The following is a 10,684-nucleotide window of genomic DNA, read 5'->3' as shown; positions in this document are numbered from 1 at the left end:
CTGCCCAAGATGGGATGCTGAGTCCATTAAATATAAACATGCCCGGTGTCACCTTATACTCCCCAGTGACTCTGGAGTCAGTTTGTATCCTTATGTCTCACCTACACACATTGTCAAGAGTAAGATAAATTTCACGTGCATTACATACATCATCGCGCTACTTTTCTTCCTCCAACATCTAAGTTATTTAGGCCATTTGGACCATGGGCAGGACCCACTTTTCTGTTGTCTTTTCCTTCATCACAGTGTAATAAGTAATGGCAGAGCACCCCACCCTCACTTTCTTCCCTTGTCTCGGCTCAGTGTACTGAGAGAGACAGAAATCACACAAAAAGGCAAGGATCCAGTGGCTTAGACCTCTACTGTCAGTCTACCATGTAATACTCCAACTACTTGCTCACAGAACCTCTATGGACTCTCGGGTGAAAGGAGCTAATATTCCTCTAAACTGCATCTTTTTGCACACAGAATAATGGCAAAAGTCCAGCATAATAATACTGGACATTTCCATAATGCCCTTTTCACAGGCATTCATGACGTTTTTGCAAAATTTCTTATCCATTTCCTCAATATTAGATAAGGAAAGAGAGGAGATGATTGATTCTAGATGGGAAGGAAGGGATAGGAAAAGCTTGAATCAAGAAAGCTAATAATAATAAAATAAAATGTGATGCGGAAAGGTTAACAAGCGACTAACAACTCTGCACCTCATGTTCTTTCCACTATCCTCCTGATAGAAAAGGCTTTTCCCCCTTATTCTTCAGTCTGCTATTCAATGGTACTGAGTGAATACTGAAAAGCAAAGAGAACATTAAAATGGCCCTTAGAATTAGATGTGAGCAGAAGGAACATTTAGAAGTCAGGATTTTTTTTTTAAGTTCCAAATAAGCCTATTTTTTTAAAAAAGAAAAAGAAACCAATAACACATCAAAATTAGGGAAAAGTATGAAATTCCTACTAAACAAGCTGCTTCTTTGTGTATCCAAACGCTCTCATATTTAAAGAATTGTTAAGTTGGAAAAGACCAGATTGTGCTCAAATAACCAAGAAACAATCACTGAGAATTATAACTCATTTAATAATTTCCTCAAAACAAATATACATCTGGCTGGACCTACTAGGGATCTTCCAGAACACTGTATTTGGAAGGGCAAACAGTTAAGTAGAAAGGTAGTAGTGGGGACAATGGTATATACAATTAATTAAGTTTGAGTCTGATTTTTTAAGCCAGTAAAAAAAGAGCCAGTGATATAATAACAGCCTTGGGGATCTAAAGTTTCCTCTAATATGTCTGAGGCATAGGAAACACTGGAGAAAAATAAGTCCATTAATAATTGACAAATGAGATTAAAAGAGCTTTTTAAATGGTTGAGCTACTGAGCTAGGTTTTTTTTTTCTTTTAAAGAATAGATAGTTTAATAAGGAAAACAAAAAGGTGAGGAGGGGATCTTAGGACAGAGAAGGAACAATACTTGTCAGCAGAATGCTGATAAATAGCAAGCAAGGGAATTCAGTCCTTGCAAAAATAAGGATTTTCCAAATCAGCAGGCTTGGGGGATGTGCCTTCCAACTGGTGATGTGAAGGAACTGAGCAATTGATATTCTGGACCACATTTTCTCTTGCTTCTTCATCCAGCCAGGACAATCAAACCATATTATAAACCCTAGCAACTGCTTTTACCTCATCCAGATAACCTGCCTTGTATTTTCACTTCTAACCCTTTCCAACAATCCTGTATACTTTGAACAAATATTAATTTTATTTCACATACAAAGGAAAGAGACGTTTACATCTTTCCTAAGCCTTCTCCTTCACCTTGGGCTTCTCAGCTCTGACTCAGGGTCCCACCTGCCCTTCCTCCCAGATCTCTGCACTTACCTAAAAACATAAAATTAAAATGTTTTTCTTTAATATGGTGTTTCCCTATTTTGTTCTTAGATTGAGAACACAGAAGCTAAATTTCCTTGTATTTGAGCAAGCCAATTATGTCTTGATCAAGCTCTTAGAAGGCCAAAACTTTTATGAACAAAAAAAATAGTAAGAATTTTAACTAAAAAATAATTAATATATGTGGTTAACTTTCGAGCTTACAGAAGGATGACTATATAAACAAAACTGTGTACTCCTCTCCATCCTAAATCGCCAGTTCTGCAATCCTGAAGTAATCACTATTGAATTATTTATACAGCTTTTTGTGTGCTTTACAAATACAAATATGTAAGGCATTCTGATTTCAAACCTTGTTTTAAAATTTTCCCTTCTCATAACAACACTTTCCCTGGGTCATATGGTAGTTCTGGTTTTAATTTTTGAGAGATCCCCAAGCTGACTTCCACAATGGCTATATTATATTAATTTCCACCTCCACCAACTGCAAATAAGAGTTCCTTTCTCTCCACATCCTCTCCAACATTTGCTGTCAGATTTATTGATGATGATCATTCTGACTGGGGTGAGGTAGAATCTCAAAGTCATTTTAACTTGCATTTCCTTGATGCCTAGGGATATTGACCATCTTTAAAATAGTTGTTGGCCATTTACATTTCTTCTTTTAAAAACTAGCCCAGTTGTTGACTGGCAGTTTTATTTCTTTGGTATTTAATTTGTGAAATTCTTTTGAAATACTCCCTTGTCTGAAGTGTAGCTAGTAAAGATTTTCTCCCACTTTGTGGAGAAAGTTTATTTTCATATAGCCCTTGGGCATATACACAGAGATGCCACAGCATACTATAGAGACAGTTGTACCCCATGTTTGTTGCTGCTTTACTTGCTATAGAGCATTGGAATCAATGTAGTTGTCCATCAGGAGATGAATAAGAAAATTCAGTATGTGTGTGTATGTATATACAATACATATATACATGTATACAAATGTGTGTCTATATGTATATGTATACATATACTGAATAGGATGCTGCTCAGATATAAAAAGTTATATTTTCAGAAGATGGATACACTTAGAATGTAGGTGAGGTCACACTATCTCAAGAATAAAAGAAACTGCATGTTCTCTCTCATATATGAAATCTATCCAGTAATATGTGTATATATGTGAACAAATGTGCATTCTGGTATAGTATAACATGAAGAAAAGGGAAAAGAAGAGCTAAGGATAAGGTGATGATGAAGGACTGAATGCAGGTAATGGACATGAGTTATGAAAGAAGAAATGAGACGATTTTGTAATTATAATTGTCATGAATTTATCTTGATTTGCTGCAGATAGGTGCATAGAATATACTCAGTACTGAAACTACAAAGCTTCATGTGAAGCTCCAGGCCTGTTTCAATTTGCATAGACATTTACTGAGTTGTACAGACTTTGAATATAGGCTGTTCTTGGCATATGACATTTTTATTTATTTGCAAGGATTTATTTTAGGTTTTTGTTTGTTTTTGAGACAGTGTCTATGTAGCCCTGACTGTCTTCGAACATCTTATGTAGACCAAGCTGACCTTGTCTCACAGAGCTCTGTCTGCCTCTGCCTCCTGTGTGCTAAGATTACAGGCAGATATGCATCACCATGTCCTGCTTGCAAGCTTTTTTGTAATAAAGTATATAAAATTAAAATACAAACAAACACTTTCTCTTAGGTAATGTTCCATATCAGCACACAGAGGTTCTTGTACTGGCTACTTAATATGTCATTTTGTAATGAATTCTTATAATTAACATAAGAAGTTTCCTGTGTTGGATATGTTGATTGCTTTATGACTTTTGACTATTGTGGTGAATTCTATTTGTGGGTTTGTAAAAGAAAAAAAAACATTCAGAATATACTTTTACTCAGCATTAGATTGAAAGGAATACTTTGTGTGAAGACATTTAGAGTGCTTGGGATACATTAGGTGTTTTCAGTACACATTAGGGAAGTAAGTAAATGAACGAAGTGAGGGAACAAATCAGCCAGCAATACTTCAGTTTCGCTTCTTGTCTAGAACCTCTCTCCACCCACTGGAATGAAAGTAGAGACTAACCTTTGCTGTTATTGTTTCCTTGAAATGTTTTGTATTTGTTTTTCTTTTTTTTCCCCAGAGAACAGATTGACCCCTAAGGCCTCACCTATGCTAGACTAGGGCTCCACCACGTCCCCGGCACAGAGATCAGTCTTATAGGTCTCCCTTCTGCATTGCTAAATTCCTAGAGCCTGAACAGTGGCTACCTACAGTAAATGCTGAAATAATGTATCCGTAAATGAAGAAATATTACCAGGTATAGTTCTTGCATCTGAGTGCGATTGCAAAACAAAAGAGCCCATTTTAAATGAAAAAAATGTAACCTTCTTGTGAGTGACATCAACTTTCTCTTGATCTGGAGAAAGTTATAGTTCAAGGCCATGTCCAGACAACCGTGGTGCTCTGGCTCCTCAGTGGCTTTGCGTGGCCAAGATATCCCTACTTGGAAGGGGGCTGCATTGTCGTCATTTCACAAGCTGCCTTGGACATCATCACAGACAGCAACCTTGGAAGGGGGCTGCATTGTCGTCATTTCACAAGCTGCCTTGGACATCATCACAGACAGCAACCTTGAGAGTGGCTTTAGTTACATTTAGGCAGAAAGAATAAGGTATAACACCTACGCAGCTCTGCCCCTTAGTCTGAGCTTCAAGGTAATCACTTGGTTGTCCTGCCCAATGCTGAGCCTGTTGAAGACAATCAAAATTCATGAATGATTCACCATTTTCAAAAGTAGATCAAAGTACAGTGACGTTTTCTTTATAACACTATGTTTGCTGGAGTTAATTTTTTTTTAACTCGGAGAGAAATATCCCAATACTGTATATACCATGGGTATGTGTGCATTTGAGAATGTCATCTGTCTCAGGTATGGCCAGGGAGAGGAAAACATTGGCAACCACTAGTCTAGACTAGTAGTTTTTCAGGTCATGATTTCTAAAGGTCCATAACCACCTATCTGGGGCGACCAAGGTATTGAGTTTGGGGATCGTGCTATAACTCGGATAATTTGGGTTAAGCCTCAGTTGGCCCATTCTCATATTCAAGGACACACAGCTGGGGAGCCACAGAATAATCATTAGGACTTGCTTTACTCTTCTTTTGGATTCTCGATAACAACTCTAAAGAATGCACTCTGAGCACAGAACATTAGCCCTTCTTCCTTCACTGTCTCCTCAGCAGCAGCTTTTCCTGAAGTTCCTTTTCACTTTAATTTTAAAAACGATTTATTTACGTGTGTGTGTTTGTGCGTGTATGTGTGTGCGTGTGCGCGCACACATATTTGTGTGTCCCATGGAGACCAGAAGAGGGCATCAGATCTCTTGGAGCTGGAGTTAGAGATACTTTGTAGGATGCTCTTCTTACTCTGTGAGCAGTGTGATCCAAATGCCCGTCTTCATGATTGTGTGCAAGCTCTCGTAACAGCTGAGCCATCTCTCCAGCCCCTTCTTGTTTCCTGACTCCTGCAGAACACTACCCACAGCCGTCCAGGTCTCTCTCTTTCTTCTTCCCTCACCTCTACGACATGGCTGTCAGGCAATTCACTCTCTTTCACGGGAATGTGAAAAGGAAACAGAGTTGTCTTTTCGAGGTCTTAATGCTAATTGAGACAGCTGTCCTTTGTTGTCAGAATTTTTCCAAGTGATTTGACTGAGGAATTTTGTTTTTAATTTTGTGTTATACGTGTAAATATGCATAATATTTTCTTTCCATATTTTCTTTCTTTCATACTATACTTTTCTTTTCAATTTTAAGATACTTCATTTTAAAAACAATTTCACAATACTAAACTTTTAGCCTGCTCTGCCATTATACAAGCCATAAATGCTCACTTAGCAACCATGTTGTGGAAAATCTTACTCACTATACTTTCTACTTATAAATTGGTATGATTTGATTTTATAAAAACAAAGTTTTTCTTTTAGAGGTTCATACATGCTTGTTAGAGAAACTTGAGAATTTCAGAAAAATGGGGGAATGATATATATTTTTTAAACCTTGATTTTAATGCATTCCCCAGGCTTCCACATATGCAAATGTAGTCTAATGGCTATTTTTTATTTGACATTGTATTTTTAGCATCTTCTCTTTTTTCTTACACAGCCCTAAAATATTATTCTAATGGCCCCATGTCATTGCATGGATAAATCACAATTTATTCATTTATCTTCCTATTCTTAGACATTTAGGTTGTTTCCAGTTTTCACAAATATATAATCAATGTTCATTTATCTTTGCATTTATCCCGCTTCTGTAAAATAAGTCACAAAATTTTCTGAGATAAATACTAAGGTGGGGGCTGATCATACGAGGCAATTGGTAAAGTGCCCGCTGTGCAAGCGAGAGGAGCTGAGTTCGTATCTTTATCACTCCCACTAAAAGCCAGGCTGAGTGGTGCACATCTCCAGCACTGGGAAGGCAGATGAAGCAGATCCCTGGAGCTCCCTGGCCAGCGAGCCTGCAAACACTGAGTGAAGGATTCAGTGAGAGACCTTGTCTTGACAAGTACAGAGGAGAGACACCGAGGAGAAACCTGACATCAGCCTCTGGCTGCCACACCCATATGCCCCTGAATGCACTAGTATACACACCCACACGAACACATACACACACCACATACATGCAAAATAAATAAAAAATTTAAATAAAGCTTTTTTAATGTGTGTGTGGTATTTGTGTGGTGCGTGTATACATGTGTGTGTATATGCTTGCTCATGTATGTGCACACATGTGTGTGCATGTGCACATGCATGGATTTGTGTACATTTGTGTGTGTTGTATGTGTGGTGCATGTATACATGTGTGTGTATATGCTTGTGCATGTGTGTGCACACAGATGTGTGCATGTGTACACGAATGTATTTGTGCACATTTGTGTGTGTTGTATGTGTGGTGCTAGAAATTTGAATTCAGATCCTCATGTTTGTGCAGCAAATACCCTAGCCTGCTGAACAGTCTCCCTAGCCCATAAACATTTCTTTAAAATTGCAAATTGAACTGTCTCCTCAAACAGAAATAAATATAGTACATTCCTTTATGTGTATTCTCTCACAGCTAACATAACAAAATTTTCCATTACCTTTATTTTAAAGGTTTTTGATATATTCTATCTCACCTAATTACTTTGCAGAAATGTTTCAGTTTTCACTTCCGCTAGCACAGGGAAGTCTCTACAAATTTTGAGTGCTTTCAGTATCTGATCTTTGCTGGAAGATGTGGCCAATTTTTTCAAACTTGTCAGCCTCCTATTGTCCCATGAGTTCAGACACTATTCTTTTAAGAATTAATTTCAACTCTATGTGCAGTTTCTGCCTTTCGAGACTGCCTGGTGATCTTCACTTGAGCAGAAGACCTCAGACTTGGGTTGACAATTCTTTCGCCTGTTGGCGGACTGTGGGCCGCTCATCCCCTCGCTGAGAGCATCCGTGCTGCACTTGGGCAGTCAAACCTCGTTCTGATCATCCGGTTACTCATCAGGACTTACTGTGAATAATAATGATTAAAGGTTGTTGGCAGCTTGTAATCTCATGTTCACACTTTCCATATGTCAGCCTTCTTCAAGGGCTGCATCTTTGCTGAAGAGACCAAATTTTGGAATATCTAATTAAACACAGATTATATGCATTATTAAAAAACTAAGCTGATATATTTATAGAAAATCATGCATCTCCAGTTTACTATTTTAATTTGAAGTTAGATACGGCAAGTAAAAAATCATTGTTATTATCACAATTATATAAATTATAGAGTGGCTCTGTAGTCTACTGATAAGATCACTAAAGTGGGAATAAATAATCAAATTGTACTGTCTAATTGAATAGCTAAATATAGGTTGCTTGCCTAACATATGTGAGGCTATGGATTCTAATACACCACAAAATTTTTTTGAAAGTGAGAGTAAATTATAAACTTGACTCTGCTATTAATTAGTAATATATAATATTGGGTTAGTTTTTAAATAATTTGAGACTTTATTTTGAGCTCCTAAAATGTACTAGTCTCTTTCATTTCTAAAGTACTGTGACTTAAAATGTCTTGACATACTCATTACCCATTTGTTATTTGTAAATACAGAGTAGTCATGTGTGAAATTTTTCAAAAAAAAATTAAATTTTAAAAACTGCTCTAAGAGATGCTAGGGGACTGGGAAGATGGCTCGGCAGGTACAACAGTAGCTATCAAATCAGATGACCTGAATTTCACTGCCAGCACTCTAATAGAGGAAAGGAGAGAACCAGCTCATACAAGTTTCCCTCTGATCTCCGTATGTGTGCAATAGCACATGCACTCTCGTTCACATATGTGAAGATACAAAATAATGAGCCATGTGCTTGCAGTGTCCCCTGGGGTCAAAAGATAGTGTTAGATTCCTGGAACTGGAGTTCCGGATGTTTGTAAAGTGCTATGTGGGTGCTGGGAACTTAACCCAGAGCCACTGAAGGAGCAGCCAGTATCCTTAACATAGAGCCATCTCTCCAACCCCAATAGATGTAATTTTAGAAATAATGATAACTAGCAGAGTAGTTGTTATATTTTCCATAGGAGTAAGATAATTCACCTAGCCGTGTGATGGTGATAAGCAATCTGCTCTCTGAGGAAACAAAACCAAACACCAGTTCGTACTTTTGGTATAGTTCCATAACGTAAGAACTCCCATCACAGACAATGCAAAGGTACCAACTTTAAGTCACTGGATATGGAATTGTGGGGGTGTGTGTTATCATTTCACAAATTAGTATGAGCCACCTCTGGGGCAATGCTGACAATGCATTTAAATGCAGGCAGAATACATTTAGCTATAAGTAAAAAGAAATGCAACTGGCCACCGACAGCATCTAGCTATGTCCTAAGAAGCCTGGACCCTATGGTTCATACCTTCCTGAACCACTGTTTTAGCAAAGTTCCTTCACCTCAACAGTTTTGATTGGTTTCTTTGAGATTCTTTGGGCTTTCTATGGCACTGTGGCTACAGTAGCCGCACACTTTCTATGGCACTGTGGCTACAGTAGCCCCACACTTTCTGTCCTTTTAGGGCAGTAAGCAAAGTAAGTAAATGTACATCCTCTCCAGGGTTCTCTTTCCTTTCCTACTCTTTTTTATTAGAGAGAAAACACGCTTGCCCAGGGATACCAAAAAGTCTTCCCTTTGTGTTTCATTAGCCAGCACAAAATCACGTATGTATCCTTAGACCTCTTTATCACTGGAAAAGAGCACCTCAGCTGCTACAACAGGCGCAGACGAGCTGTAAGACTAACCCTGGAGCCAGACATGAGAAAACGAAGCAGCAAGGCTGTCAGTGACTGCCATACATGACACACATGAAAAGTTTTCAACCGCAGAAAGGATGATGCTTTCAATTCTCAACTACAATTTGATTTAACAACCATTGAATCTACTTAGTGAACAAGAGAAAAGAACACATCTGGCTCTTAGAATCTCATGCCCAAGAAAGGGTTCATGGGAAACTTCTCAGCATAGCAATGAACATACCTAAGATTTTAAAACACCTCTCTTCCTAGGGCAGCCATATTTTTAATTTTTATTATTTTACGTGTATAAGTGTTTTCTCCGCATGTATGCCCGTGTACCACGTGTGTACCTAGTGCCTGTGGAGGCCAGAAGAGAGCAACAGTCCCTCAGACTGAAACTATTAACAATTAAAAGCCAGCATGTGGGTGCTAGGAATTGAATCCAGGTTCTCTGCAAGTCCAGCAAGTGCTCTTAACCACTGAGCCATCTTTCCAGCCCCAGGACAGACATATTTTTAAATGGTTATCTATGTCATAATTTCCAAATAAAATTTATTTAATTAATACAAACTATTTAACTCAAGATTTATGACCATTTAGACACAGGAATAAATAGTTCTTAATGAATTACAAAATTTAAAGTTACTAGTCTAATTTAGATATTTTATTATTATGATATGTTACTAGGTAATATACTTTAGTTTATTTATTAGTAAAAGCTGCTTATTTTATAAATTCAGTTTATAATATATGCACCCAAGTAATAAAATTTCACTCACTTAAAATGTTCTATAATTAATAATGTTTTATTTGATAGTTCATTTTATAATATACAGTTTTCTATAATGTAGTCAAACTAAATTGAAAAGCAAATATGACTTAGTGTCTTAAACATGACTGAATAATTGGTGTGTGTCTGTTTATATGTATGTCTATTTGTGTGTGTGTATGTGCTTATGTGTGTGTGTATGTGGTACAGTGTATAAACTCAGAAGTTCTTGAATTTGTCATCAGAATTATAAAGTCATTAAAAAATAAAATCTCTTCCCTGATACTGCTTCTATGTATATTCCTAATTATTATTTATAGTGCCTTAATTATTTACCTGAAAGTGCAAATGAAAAGATCTAGGAAAATGTTGATATACCAAAAAAAATCTTAATATGACAAATGTCATCTTCGTTTTAGCATTTGATGTTGAAGCAATATAGAAGCACATAATTATGTACTTTTTAAATTATAGATGGTTATTACTAAATTAAAAATAAAACTTTAGTTAAAAAAACTCTAGGCTGTCCATTTCCATTGAAGTGGCATATGAACACAAAGACAGCTAAAGCAAATTTAGAGAATTCTTTGCTCTGAACCTAGTTTTTATGTCATCCACATACAGTGGCTGGATTGTTGAATTTGGCATCCATCATGTATCTCTAAACTCTGACAAATGTCACATTTTATCTGCATAATGCATGCTTTT

At 37.1% G+C, this 10,684-nt stretch overlaps 1 long non-coding RNA gene across 2 annotated transcripts in view; it reads right to left on the bottom strand.

Annotated features, from left to right (window-relative positions):
- Positions 1–3,835: 3,835 nt before the first annotated feature.
- LOC311603760 overlaps positions 3,836–10,684 on the bottom strand; it is a 15,286-nt gene continuing 8,437 nt past the window's right edge. Inside the window, exons 3-4 of one of the 2 annotated variants that reach the window (XR_014781238.1) lie at positions 7,443–7,558; positions 3,836–4,644 (exon numbers count right to left, since the gene is read on the bottom strand). This is a non-coding gene — a long non-coding RNA (uncharacterized lncRNA). The remainder of the gene's footprint in view (positions 4,645–7,442; positions 7,559–10,684) is intronic. The other variant, XR_014781239.1, reaches the window with a different exon arrangement.

The sequence above is a fragment of the Acomys minous genome, assembly GCF_964271855.1.
Source record: "Acomys minous genome assembly, chromosome: 8".
Taxonomy (NCBI): domain Eukaryota; kingdom Metazoa; phylum Chordata; class Mammalia; order Rodentia; family Muridae; genus Acomys; species Acomys minous.
The sequence above is the reverse complement of the archived record's forward strand: the minus strand, read 5'-3'. Positions and strand labels throughout refer to the sequence as shown.